The following is an 11,826-nucleotide window of genomic DNA, read 5'->3' on the forward strand; positions in this document are numbered from 1 at the left end:
CCCGCAGAATGCAACTGCCCGCCCCAAACTCTGGCCAACAGCAGCCACGCTTTCCCCACAGGGACCCCTGCCAGCCACACCACCCGAGACTGCGTGGGACAGGAGCATTGTCGCCCCCAGCAGGCTTGCAGCCTGGTGGCCCTGGACACACTGGCTTAGAAGGATCCAGGCAGGTAGGAGGACAGCTGTCGGTGGGGGTCCTGAGATTGGGATCCTGGCCTGTTCCCACTTGCCCTATCCCCTCTTACCTCAGGAGTTTAGCTTGCCAGCCCCTTGCTTCTGGCTAAATTCCAGCAAGTGCCAGTCCTGCATCTTCCTGCCACGTGTGGGTTAGCTGGTGTTCAGGTCAGGCCGACTGCAGAGGAAGCGAGGCCAGGCTGTCTGCGAGGAGAGCGGTGAAAATGGGTCTCCAGCCTGGTAGAAGTGGGGAGGAAGAGAGGACAGCTGAAGTGCAATAGTGCAGCAGCTGATGTTCATGATGCTCACACAGTCGTCGTGTTCTGGGTACCGTGGCTTCCCTCTGGGCAAGGCACAGGTGTGTGCAGTTTCTCCTAGAGCCTTGGCCCTGTCAGGTCACCTACCAGACAGAAAGACAGGAAGCTAGTTTGTTCTGTAGACAATTAGATGTGGTTTGCTGAGTGGGAACAGGAGCTGGGACTTCAGAGCGATGGCCAGGAGAAGAGAGCCTTGTCCTGTCTGTTAGGACATTGGAAGAAAGTTGGAGTCTGCTGTCCGATCCTCCCCGACTGCCATGGTGAGTCCCTAAGTTGTCCCCAAAGGAACCATTACTCCTTACTTTGTTCTGGGTAGCCTGAGCTGGCGAGGTGATTGTCACCCAGAAGACATCCCCTGTGCCATGAATGAGAAAAGGAGCATTAGAAGCACAAGAGGGAGAGCCACACCTACCCAGGAAGTGGCGGGTCCCCAATTCAGAGGTGATATGGGGGCTCTCCAAATATGGGAACCTTAAGCCTCACAGGGCCTGACTTCAGGAGAGCTCAGGCCTTTGTGCCCACCACAGTGACTCTGGTGGAGGTTCAATATCACAGGCCTTAGTAAAGAAGCTGGGGAGGTCAGCCTCTAATCAGTCTGCCAGATGTGTTTTCTAGGTCTTGGGGCAAAACAGCCTCAAGAGGGCACTCTTGAGATAGCAAAACGAAGGCCAGGCCTTGCCTCAAGATGGCAGCAGCAGAGCCCTTCCCAAAGCAGCTGCATTTCCCAGGAAGTGCTTCAGAGGCCCCAAAGCTGCGCCCTCTCTGGAGCCCTGTGGCTTCTCCCTGACCCAGGTTCTCTGTCCGTGCTCTGCTCTGTGGTCCTGTGGCCGGACCGGAAGCTCCATTTTGAGTTGGGCAGAGAACCAGGAGATGTGAAAGAAAATGGTTGGGATAAATAAAAAGTTGTGTGTGTGAGGGGGCCTCAAGTAGATCACTGAAGGTGTTTCTAGCACACCTGCTGTGGATGCTGTGCGTGTCTTGTGGTCCAAGCTGGCTGACCTTGCTGGGGACCCAAGTTAAATGCCAAGAATGTTCACAGTTTCAAAAATGATCAAATTAATATTATGCCCGGATTATGGAGTTCCCCCAAAACCAACTAGGAGACCGAACCCTGTATGTAAAAGCAAAGAGCCTTTATTCTTACACAAGTTTGCAAACTCGGACTCTCCGTGTGTCCAACGTATTGGAGTGATCGGAGAGCCTGGAGCTCAGTTAGGGTTGAGTTTTTATAGTAACAGAGGTAGGGGTGAGGGATTTCTAAGGCTCAGGACCCCTGATTGGCTGACATTTGTCTAGGGGTGTCCTGGTGAAAAGCGATGGCTGTGTGCTGGCAGGTGATCCTATCTACAGTGGTTGGAACATTGGGAATTTCCTTTGGATGGTATGTTCCTGTGTGGTGCAGGCTTAGGGCTTTTCCTGGAACCCGGTGCTGCCTGCTATGGCAGCTGTGCAGCCTGGGCCCCACATGACCTGGGCCCCACGTGTGGTCAGGCTGCCCTGGGCCCCACATAACCTGAACCCCCCCCCCCCCATGTGTGGTCCGGATGCCCTGGGCCTCACATAACCGGAGCCCCACATGTGTGGTCAGGCTGCCCTGAGCCCCACATGACCTGAGCCCCACATGTGTGGTCAGGCTGCCTTGGGCTCCACATTCCCCCCTTTTCACAAGAACCAGGTGACAGGCATTTCAGCCTGTTTCGGGCAGGGAGCATGGGACAACATGTTCTTTTCTATAGTTACTTCGAACTGACACTGGGGCATTGTTATCAGGCCCCAGGAGGCTGAAAGGCTAGCCAAACTCAAGGAGAGAGTTCAGGCAATGGGGCATTCTTCAGAAGAATCTGGCTTTCAGACTCTATTGAAAAGACAGGGGGCACTCACATCAGCTGGACTGGTCCACGTCAGCTTCCAGGAAGTCCAGGGCTCCCAGTCATTTGGAGCAGGTTGTACTCAGCAACTGGTGCTTAGATGTGTCTGCCAGCCAAGTGGGAACCTATTGACACAAGTTTAAACTAGGAACAGAAGTTAAAATTTATGTACTTAAAGGAAAATAATACATTTGAAACTTTCAGGCCCATACTGAAATCCACATAATAGAAAAAAGCAGATAACGGGTATCTGTAAAACAGCAGGAATAAACTCATACCTTTGAGTCCTAGCTAAAACTACAGATTTTTTTTTTAAAGATTTATTTATTATGTACACAGTGTTCAGCCTCCATGCCTGCAGGCCAGAAGAGGGCACCAGATCTCCTTACAGATGATTATAAGCCCATGTGGTTGCTGGGAATTGAACTCAGGACCTCCTGAAGAGCAGTCAGTGCTCTTAACCTCTGAGCCATCTCTCCAGCCCAAAAAAACTACAGATTTTGGTTTGTATATTTTTCTATTGTCCAGACAGCCAGGTATGGATTGGTCAGAGATGTCCTTAGCCTGATGAGAAACATCTTAAAGTCTATACCTAGATGACAACCAAAATAAATGACCCAAACAGTAAGTAGTCATTGCTCTCTCAGCTTATCAGATATACCACAGAAGGGGAAAGGAATCAGAAACATTTTCTTGTTGGAGAAGGAAGTCTGCTTGTTCATTCCAGGCGCTCAGCCCTGAAATCATCACACAGAAACTGTATTAATTAAGTAATTGCTTGACCTATTAGCTCTAGCTTCTTATTGGCTAACTCTTACATCTGAATTTAATCCATTTCCATTAATCTGTGTATTGCCCCATGGCAGTGGCTTACTGGCAAAGTTCCGGCATCTGTCTCCTGCAGGCCTAATGGCTTCTCTCTTATTCAGCCATTCTTTCTTTCAGCATTCAGCCTAGCTTTTCCTGCCTACCTAAGTTCTGCCTTGCTATAGGTCCAAAGCAGTTTCTTTATTCATTAATGGTAATCATAGCACACAGAGGGGACTCCCACATCATCTCCCCTTTTCTGTTTAAATAAAAGAAAGCTTTTAATTTAACATAGCAAAATTACATATAACAGAAAAGGTATCAAACAAGAATTCAGTTACAATATTTATTTATTTTTATTTAAATTCATTTTATGTGCATTGGTGTGAAGGTATCAGGTGCCCTGGAACTGGAGTTACAGACAGTTGTTAGCTGCCATGTGGGTGCTGGGAATTGAACCCTGGTCCTCTGGAAGAACAGACAGTGCTTTTAACTGCTGAGCCATCTCTCCAGCCCCCAGTTACAATATTTATAGCTACTTTATCTTTTATCATAACTAAGGAAAACCATAACTATAAATTCTTCAACTCCATCAAAGACTCCAGAAGGATATAATATTTCCTAAGTAAACAGGAAGTACAGTGTTCGCAACTTCCGAACTCTAGAATTGACAGGGACATCTCGCTGTCTGGACAGTCACCCAGAGTTTTTCTGTACTGTTGGGACATCCATCTTCAGCCCACTGGCTTATAGTATCCAGCAGACTTTTCCATGAAGCAGGAAATTACAAAGACAGCTCCACCTGTATTGGCAGTTTGTCAGTCACTTTCTTCTGTGTCCTGCAGAGCGGGAGCGGCTGGTGGACTCTTTCATGAAGCAGGAACTCCGAAGGACCATCTCACCTTTAGGCAAGTTCATCAGTCATTGCAGTGTGGTCCTGCATGCCCAGTTTCTTGCCCACACGGCTAACCAACTCCTTAAGGAGCCTCTTTGATGCCCATCTTCCTCTTGAAATAGCTTGGTGCTGCCAGGAGCAGATGTGCCTCATTGCCATGAAAAGTCTTAAGTTGTTAAAACATTTTAAATGCCATATTCTGAAGGTCTCTGAAAGATTTGAAGAATACCTATCTGACTGAAATATATCTCTATACATCTAGAAAATCTAACTAACATGACTACAAGCTTGACTATTATAGATGAGTATATATTAACTTATATTTCTTTTTTATACATTTTTATTGATATTTATTGAGCTCTACATTTTTCTCTGCTCCCCTCCCTGCCTCTTCCCTCCCCCTTCAATTCTTCCCCAAGGTCCCCATGCTCCCAATTTACTCAGGAGATCTTGTCTTTTTCTACTTTTTACTTCCCATGTAGATTACATCTATGTATGTTTCTCTTAGTGTCCTCATTGTTGTCTAGGTTCTCTGGGATAGTGATTTGTGGGCTAGTTTTCTTTGCTTTATGTTTAAAAATCACCTATGAGTGAGTACATGTGATAATTGTCTTTCTGTGTCTGGGTTACCTCACTCGAAATAATGTTTTCTTGCTCCATCCATTTACCTGCAAAATTCAAGTTGTTGTTATTTTTTTCTTCTGTGTAGTACTCCATTGTGTAAATGTACCACATTTTCCTTATCCATTCTTCAATAGAGGGGCATTTAGGTTGTTTCCAGTTTCTGGCTATGACAAACAAAGCTGCTATGAACATAGTTGAGCACATGTCCTTGTGGCACTATTGAGCATCCTTTGGATATATACCCCAAAGTGGTATTACTGGGTCTTGAGGAAGGTTGTTTCCTAATTTTCTGAGAAATTGCCATACTGATATCCACAGAGGTTGTAGAAGCTTGCATTCCCACCAGCAATGTAGAAGTGTTCCCTTTTCCCCACAACCTCTCCAGCATAAGTTGTCATCAGTGTTTTTGATCTTGGCCATTCTTACAGGTGTAAGATGGAATCTCAGGGTTGTTTTGATTTGCATTTCTCTGATGACTAAGGATGCTGAACATTTCCTTAAGTGTCTTTCAGCCATTTTAGACTCCTCTGTTGAGAGTTCTCTGTTTAGGTTTGTACTCCATTTTTTTTTATTGGATTATGTGTTCTTTTGGTGTCCAATTTCTTGAGTTCTTTGTATATTTTGGAGATCAGCCCTCTCTCTGATGTGGGGTTAGTGAAGATCTTTTTTTTAATAATATTTATTTAGCTTTCTGACCTGTATTTGTGCCTTTAACAATGGTTTTCTACCTCTCTTTTTTTTAAGATTTATTTATTTATTATATAGACAGCATTCCTTCCATGTATGACCACATGCCAGAAGAGGACGCCAGATCTCATTACATATGGTTGTGAGCCACCATGTGGTTGCTGGGAATTGAACTCAGGACCTCTGGAAGAGCAGTCAGTGCTCTTAACCTCTGAGCCATCTCTCCAGCCCATTAGTGAAGATCTTTTCCCATTCTGTAGGCTGCTGTTTTGTCTTGTTGACTGTGTCCTTTGCTTTACAGAAGCTTTTCAGTTTCAGGAGGTCCCATTTATTAATTGTTCTTCTCAGTGTCTGTGCTCCAAATTGTACAAATATTAAAAGTCTTCCAAGTATGAAACAGGTGGAGATAAAACCAAAACTGGCATGGCGGCCATCATGCGGCTCAGGTTTGCTAGATTTTTGTCAAGCAGCTATGCTGGCTTCATGACTTTTGCCATTCCCATCAGATCTTAACTTATATTTCTTAATTATACATTATATTTCTTTAAAAAAATATTTATTTATTTATTATGTATACAATGTTCTGTCTGTGTGTATGCCTGTAGACCAGAAGAGGTCACCAGACCTCATTACAGATGGTTGTGAGCCACCATGTGGTTGCTGGGAATTGAACTTAGGACCTTTGGAAGAGCAGGCAATGCTCTTAACCTCTGAGCCATCTCTCCAGCCCTATACATTATATTTCTAAATGAGCTGGACAAACACAATACCTTAGTCAAGATCAGAAATATGCCAGGCGGGGCTGGAGAGATGGCTCAGTGGTTAAGAGCATTGCCTGCTCTTCCAAAGGTCCTGAGTTCAATTCCCAGCAACCACATGGTGGCTCACAACCATCTGTAATGAGGTCTGGTGACCTCTTCTGGCCTTCAGGCATACACGCAGAAAGAATATTGTATACATAATAAATAAATAAATAAATAAGAAATACGCCAGGCGGTGGTGGTGCACACCATTAATCCCAGCACTCACGAGGCAGATGCAGGTGGATCTCTGTGAGTTTGAGGCCAGCCTGGTCTACAGAGTGTGTTCCAGGACAGGCTCCAAAGCTACAGAGAAACCCTGTCTCAAAAAAACACAAAACAAAACAAAAAACCCAGAAATACGTATACATATAACAAAATTGACCTTAAATTTGTATCAATAAACCAAGATCCATACCAATGAAAATCTCTATAGCATATCCCCCTTTAAATGTAAGGAAGCATTAGCAAACAGTATTTGGGAATATGGGCATAGTTTTATCCAAACTTCTTCCTGCTGTTTATTGGGTGAAGTAATTTTGGGGGTGTTCATGGTGACCTCTCGGGGGGTCCAGATCTATCCAACCACATTAACCTGGAATGAATCCAGAGGTTCTCATTCTCTGTGAAAACAAAAGAAAAACCTCTTTTCCAAAACAACATATCCTTAGACCCAAATTTGCAAGTCATAATAACTTTATAATATTCATGCTTGTTTCAGTTAGCGGTCCATACAATGAAATGTCTCTCTGTACTTAGCTCTTTCACAGTCAAAAAATTCAAAGATAACACAATAATATACATAATCCAGACTCTGTGAATTTTCCATTTTTATGTGGCTTGTTTTTACTCTATTACTTTTTCTACAAGTTTAATATTTATTTTATTACCTTTACACCTTTAATCTATGACTATCTGGACTCTGTTTCTTTAAAGACTTTTTTTTTTTTAAATATTACCTTTTTTGTAACTCTCTATACTCATTTGATTCTCTCTTCCAAGCCTGCAAACATTTATCCAACACTGTGACACATTTAGGTTTTTTTTTTTTTACGTCTGATTCTGCCCTTATGAGTATCAGTAATTCTTTAATGTCCAAGAGTGCTTCTTAAAATACTAAGAGCCTCTTAAAGGCTTAAGCTGCGCCATTACTGGGGTATATACGGTACTTTCTGCTTGCCTTGCACAGCCCAGCATGGTGGAGCTGTTTGCTGCCTCTGAGAGCCATGTCCACAACCCCACTCTCAGGCACACAGCCAGTTCATGTCGCCATTCAGCAAGCAGCAGCAGTCTGCTCCCAAACCCCACTCAAAAGCTCTGTAGCCAGATCTCCTGCCTGAAAGAGTCAGAGTTCCCGCAGGCAGCATGGCCCAGAAATCTGGCATTTCAGAACTGCCACTTTCCTGCTGCCGCTGACTCAGGAAAACCTCTCTTCAAGGAGCTGCGGCACGCCACCAGCAAAATGCTGGCTGCAAGGAGCCCTGCTTAACTCTGTTCTTCTGTGTCTAAAATTACTTTTTAAGCTTTATCAGGTTTTAAGTGGATTTTAGTTTGCCACATTGGTGATGTGGGAGTCCCCTCTGTGTGCTGTGATAACCATTAATGAATAAAGAAACTGCTTTGGACCTATAGCAAGGTAGAACTTAGGTAGACAGGAAAGGCTAGGCTGAATGCTGGGAGAAAGAAAGGCAGAGTCAGAGATAGACCTTGAACCCCCTAGAGATGGATGCTGGAACTTTAGCTGGTAATACACAGATTAATGTGGCAATACACAGATTAATAGAAATGGATTAAATTCAGATGTAAGAGTTAGCCAATAAGAAGCTAGAGCTAATGGGCCAAGCAGTGATTTAATTAATACAGTTTCTGTGTGGTTATTTTGGGGCTGAGCAGCTGGGAACAAACAAGCAGCCTCTTCTTACATTTTCTATATCTTATACCGTTGTAACCTGTATTTACATTTTAAATCATTTTTGAGACCCTTAAAACTTTTGATCTTTTATATCCTCAGACCTTTATATATCTTAAAATACCTTTTTTTTTTAAATTAAGAGACCTAGTAGCTTTAGAGAAAGCAAGGCCTGATACATACATACATATATGTATATATATCTAACAAGTTGGCTATAGCTTTGTGGAAGGATTTGGATACCTGCTTTTGCTAAGCTGACAAAGTCATAGCTACCCTAGCCATTAGTACTATCAGACATCCCAGAAGGATAAATAAATTATATCTGAATACAGACCAAGCAGCTTCTGAATCTACTAAAAATAGCAGGGACCAGAGTTCATATGTTAGACCACAGTTAGCCATACACAGGTCTCCATAACATTGGAGGCAGAAGTATCTTAGCCAGGCCCATAAGGTGAATTTTTCTTTCCTGTGAAAGAGGGACATGGAAAAGTCTGACCTTATTTTGTCTAGGCAAAAGTTGTGCAATCAATTCTCCAATGTCCTGCTGTTTGCTCTCAGACTGGACCTGGTCTTGGCAACAGGTGTTGCACTGGGGCATCTCACCCAGTGGTCGGCATCATCATAATCCAGGTGGAGACCTCATGGTGTCCCATATTCTTCTCTGGAGACCTTGGGTCACTGCTAGGATCTGGAAGCCTCTGTCTGATAATAAGCTTTTTAATCATCATTTTAAATGCTATATTCTGCAGATCTCTGAAGTATGAGGGCTACCTAAGTATATCTGATTAGACAAATTTTGTTTCTAGTTACTTGTTTTTTTTTTAAAATATTTATTTTATTTTATTTATTTATTATGTATACAATATTCTGTCTGTGTGTATGCCTGCAGGCCAGAAGAGGGCACCAGACCTCATTACAGATGGTTGTGAGCCACCATGTGGTTGCTGGGAATTGAACTCAGGACCTTTGGAAGAGCAGGCAATGCTCTTAACCACTGAGCCATCTCTCCAGCCCCTCTAGTTACTTGTTTTAAGTTTGACTTTGAAAACATAGACAGGGGAGTGAATAAGGCTTGTCCCAGTAATTTATTATACCAGTACTTTAAGGATGACTGGCTATTATCTTGTATTTCCTAACAAAGTTAGCAGAGCTTTTATAAGACTAGAACTTTACATTTTGTCAGGTTTAGCCTTAAAAATAATGATTTTGAATTGAAGTTAATAAAGAAACTAAATTATTCATTCTGAGGGTAAAAAGAGAACAAGTTTGTGTCCAGCTGTTATGCTGTCTCCTGGGAAGGCAAGGAACAGGCCCCGGGTGAAATGGGAGCAGGGAGCCTAGGGGCAAGCATTGCCCTGACAAGTTCTAGGGCACCACAGCCAAGTGTTAATGCGGAGCCACCGAGCCACCGCCACCGGTTCCTTTGCCAGAGATAAGGCGGGCGCACCCTTTTTAGGGAGTAAGAACTTTCTCCAAGCAACCTGAGGGAATGGGAGCATTCTGAATGTCTGACCTTGGGAAAGGGACTTTGAAGTTTTATCCTTGGGGGGAGGAGGAATTTCCTCTTAGTATCATTGCAAAAATGACTCAGTTTATCCAAATAGGTTAAGCCCAACAAAGTTAGCAAAGCCAAGGAGGCTAAACATACATTTTTAAGCCTATATAGACCTTGAGCAAGGAAATGCATGCTTTAAACTGTTAGTTAATATTTTTTGGTTTGACCTATAATATAATTTCCCGTGATGTGATGATCCCCCCATTAGAAATTTTTTACCATTATTTTACAACTGCAGTTTTGCCGGTGTTAAGAATCTCAATTCAAGCATCTGACATGGAGGTGGTACTAGACTACTCCTGTACAACACCCCACGTGGTTACTCTCTCGTCATTGTGTCGGGGGCTCAGACTGACAGAGTGACAGAAGAAACTTTTAAATAAGCATGGGTCTATCAAAGGAAGAGCCATAATCCAACTCTAGAGCCAGATTTTCAATAAAGAACAGCATAAAACATTTTTAACATTTTATCAAAAAGTCATCTGAATTTCTACTAACTCAGATCCAGTAACCAGAGCTCAGAGATAAATTCTGAGGTCGAGCCCATAAATGTGGGTGGGAGACGACAAAAATATCCAAACCATTTCTGTCTCAGCTCCATGCTGCAACAAAACTACAGAGACAAACTTTTCAATAAAACAGGCATATATAATTTTCTTGAGAAACAGACAAAACCCTTTAATAAAACAAAACTTTTAAACCAGAATTAACCTAAAATGGTTAAATTTTTAACTTATATATTTTTTCATACCCTAACCAATAATAATTTGTAGCCAACCCCTCTAAATGATCACAGATGTTTATAACCCATTGGGTCTGAATGACCAAAGCAGCTCTGGTGGAGGGAAGTCTGGCTACAGAGTCACAGCACAGCCACCACAGTTTAACACCTATAGCCAGTGACTGTGACTCATTCAGCCTTGGCCAGGTTTGGCCAGAAGTCCAGGTGCACAGCACCCAAGGCAGGTCGAGGGAACCAATCCTCCAGCATGGGAGGGGGCAGGGTGACATGCAGCATGGGGGAAAAGATTGTTAACTTTTCCAGCTATAGCAATTGACCCCAGCTTCTCTTGTTCAGTGTTTGAAATCCTACTGGGGCACATTGGCCCCCTACAACTGTGGCTGGCGGCCTTGCTACATTGTAACAGCAGCCTGTGCTTATATCACAAACCTGTCAGCGTTGTACCTGCACTACAGGCCAGGGCTGGCTCCTTTCAGTGAAATATTTAAGGTGGGCAGAGGCTGTCTGTCTCATCCCTTTTAGGAAAATACACCCCTATGCTCACGACCCTATCTCTAAAGTCCTGGAAGTGATCCAACATCAAAGTCAAAGTAGTAGTGATTTGAGTCACATCAGTCTCGTAAGTCAGAAAGAGGATGCACAAAAGACAAAAACAAAACAGTACAGAGAACAAAACAGTCCTCCTGACGCCTGGAGGCAAAACTGTAAGGAAGACGACAGCCTCAAGCTGTTTTGCATGAGCATCTTCTGTGTCTTTCTACAGAAACCAGACAGATCAACTCATACAGAAGGGCCCTGGAGGCGTCTCCCCAGGTACCTACCTGTGATCTTTCTGCGTGTATACGTAGACCATCTACAGGTTCTCACAGATTCTGGGCCTATTTTGAAAGAGACACAAAAAGAAACGTATGCACCAGGGTTGCCGCTGGCAGAGGATGAGGAGGCAGTGAGGCGGACAGCAGCCCGAGAGGAGAGGAGCACAGTGCCACGGCCCGTGCCGGCCTGAGGAGCTCCCTCTGAAGCGTGGGAGGAGATGATGTGAGACGTGGATTTATGATATGAATTCATTTGAAAAGCCTCTTGGGGGTATGACTGTGATTTCTGATGAAACCAGGTTGGAATAATTTTCATGATATTTGTATATGTGTGCATATATGGGGTACTGTTGGATATGTTCCTGCTGCTGTACTTGAGTGAGTTCAACAGTGTGATGAGAAAAAGGAGAGAGGATTTCCTGCTGGGGATGGTCTAGAGCCAGGGCAGAATGAGAGGACTTCCTGCTGGGGATGGTCTAGAGCCAGGGCAGAAGGAGAGGACTTCCTGCTGGGGATAGTCTAGAGCCAGGGCAGAAGGAGAGGACTTCCTGCTGGAGATGTTCTAGAGCCAGGGAAGAAGGAGGAGGACTTCCTGCTGGGGATAGTCTAGAGCCAGGGCAGAAG

The 11,826-nt window shown here is 43.9% G+C and overlaps 1 long non-coding RNA gene across 1 annotated transcript; it reads right to left on the reverse strand.

The window, feature by feature from the left end:
- Positions 1-580: 580 nt before the first annotated feature.
- On the reverse strand, positions 581-11,332 carry LOC121452407. The gene is made up of 4 exons (XR_005974848.1): positions 11,209-11,332; positions 2,376-2,506; positions 797-849; positions 581-696 (listed from the first exon to the last, which is right to left on the reverse strand). It is a non-coding gene; the product is annotated as an uncharacterized LOC121452407 (long non-coding RNA).
- Positions 11,333-11,826: the final 494 nt, after the last annotated feature.

This window comes from Microtus oregoni, unplaced genomic scaffold (assembly GCF_018167655.1).
Source record: "Microtus oregoni isolate MIOR12 unplaced genomic scaffold, Mior012 000000F_ref0000247, whole genome shotgun sequence".
NCBI classification, from domain to species: Eukaryota; Metazoa; Chordata; class Mammalia; order Rodentia; family Cricetidae; genus Microtus; species Microtus oregoni.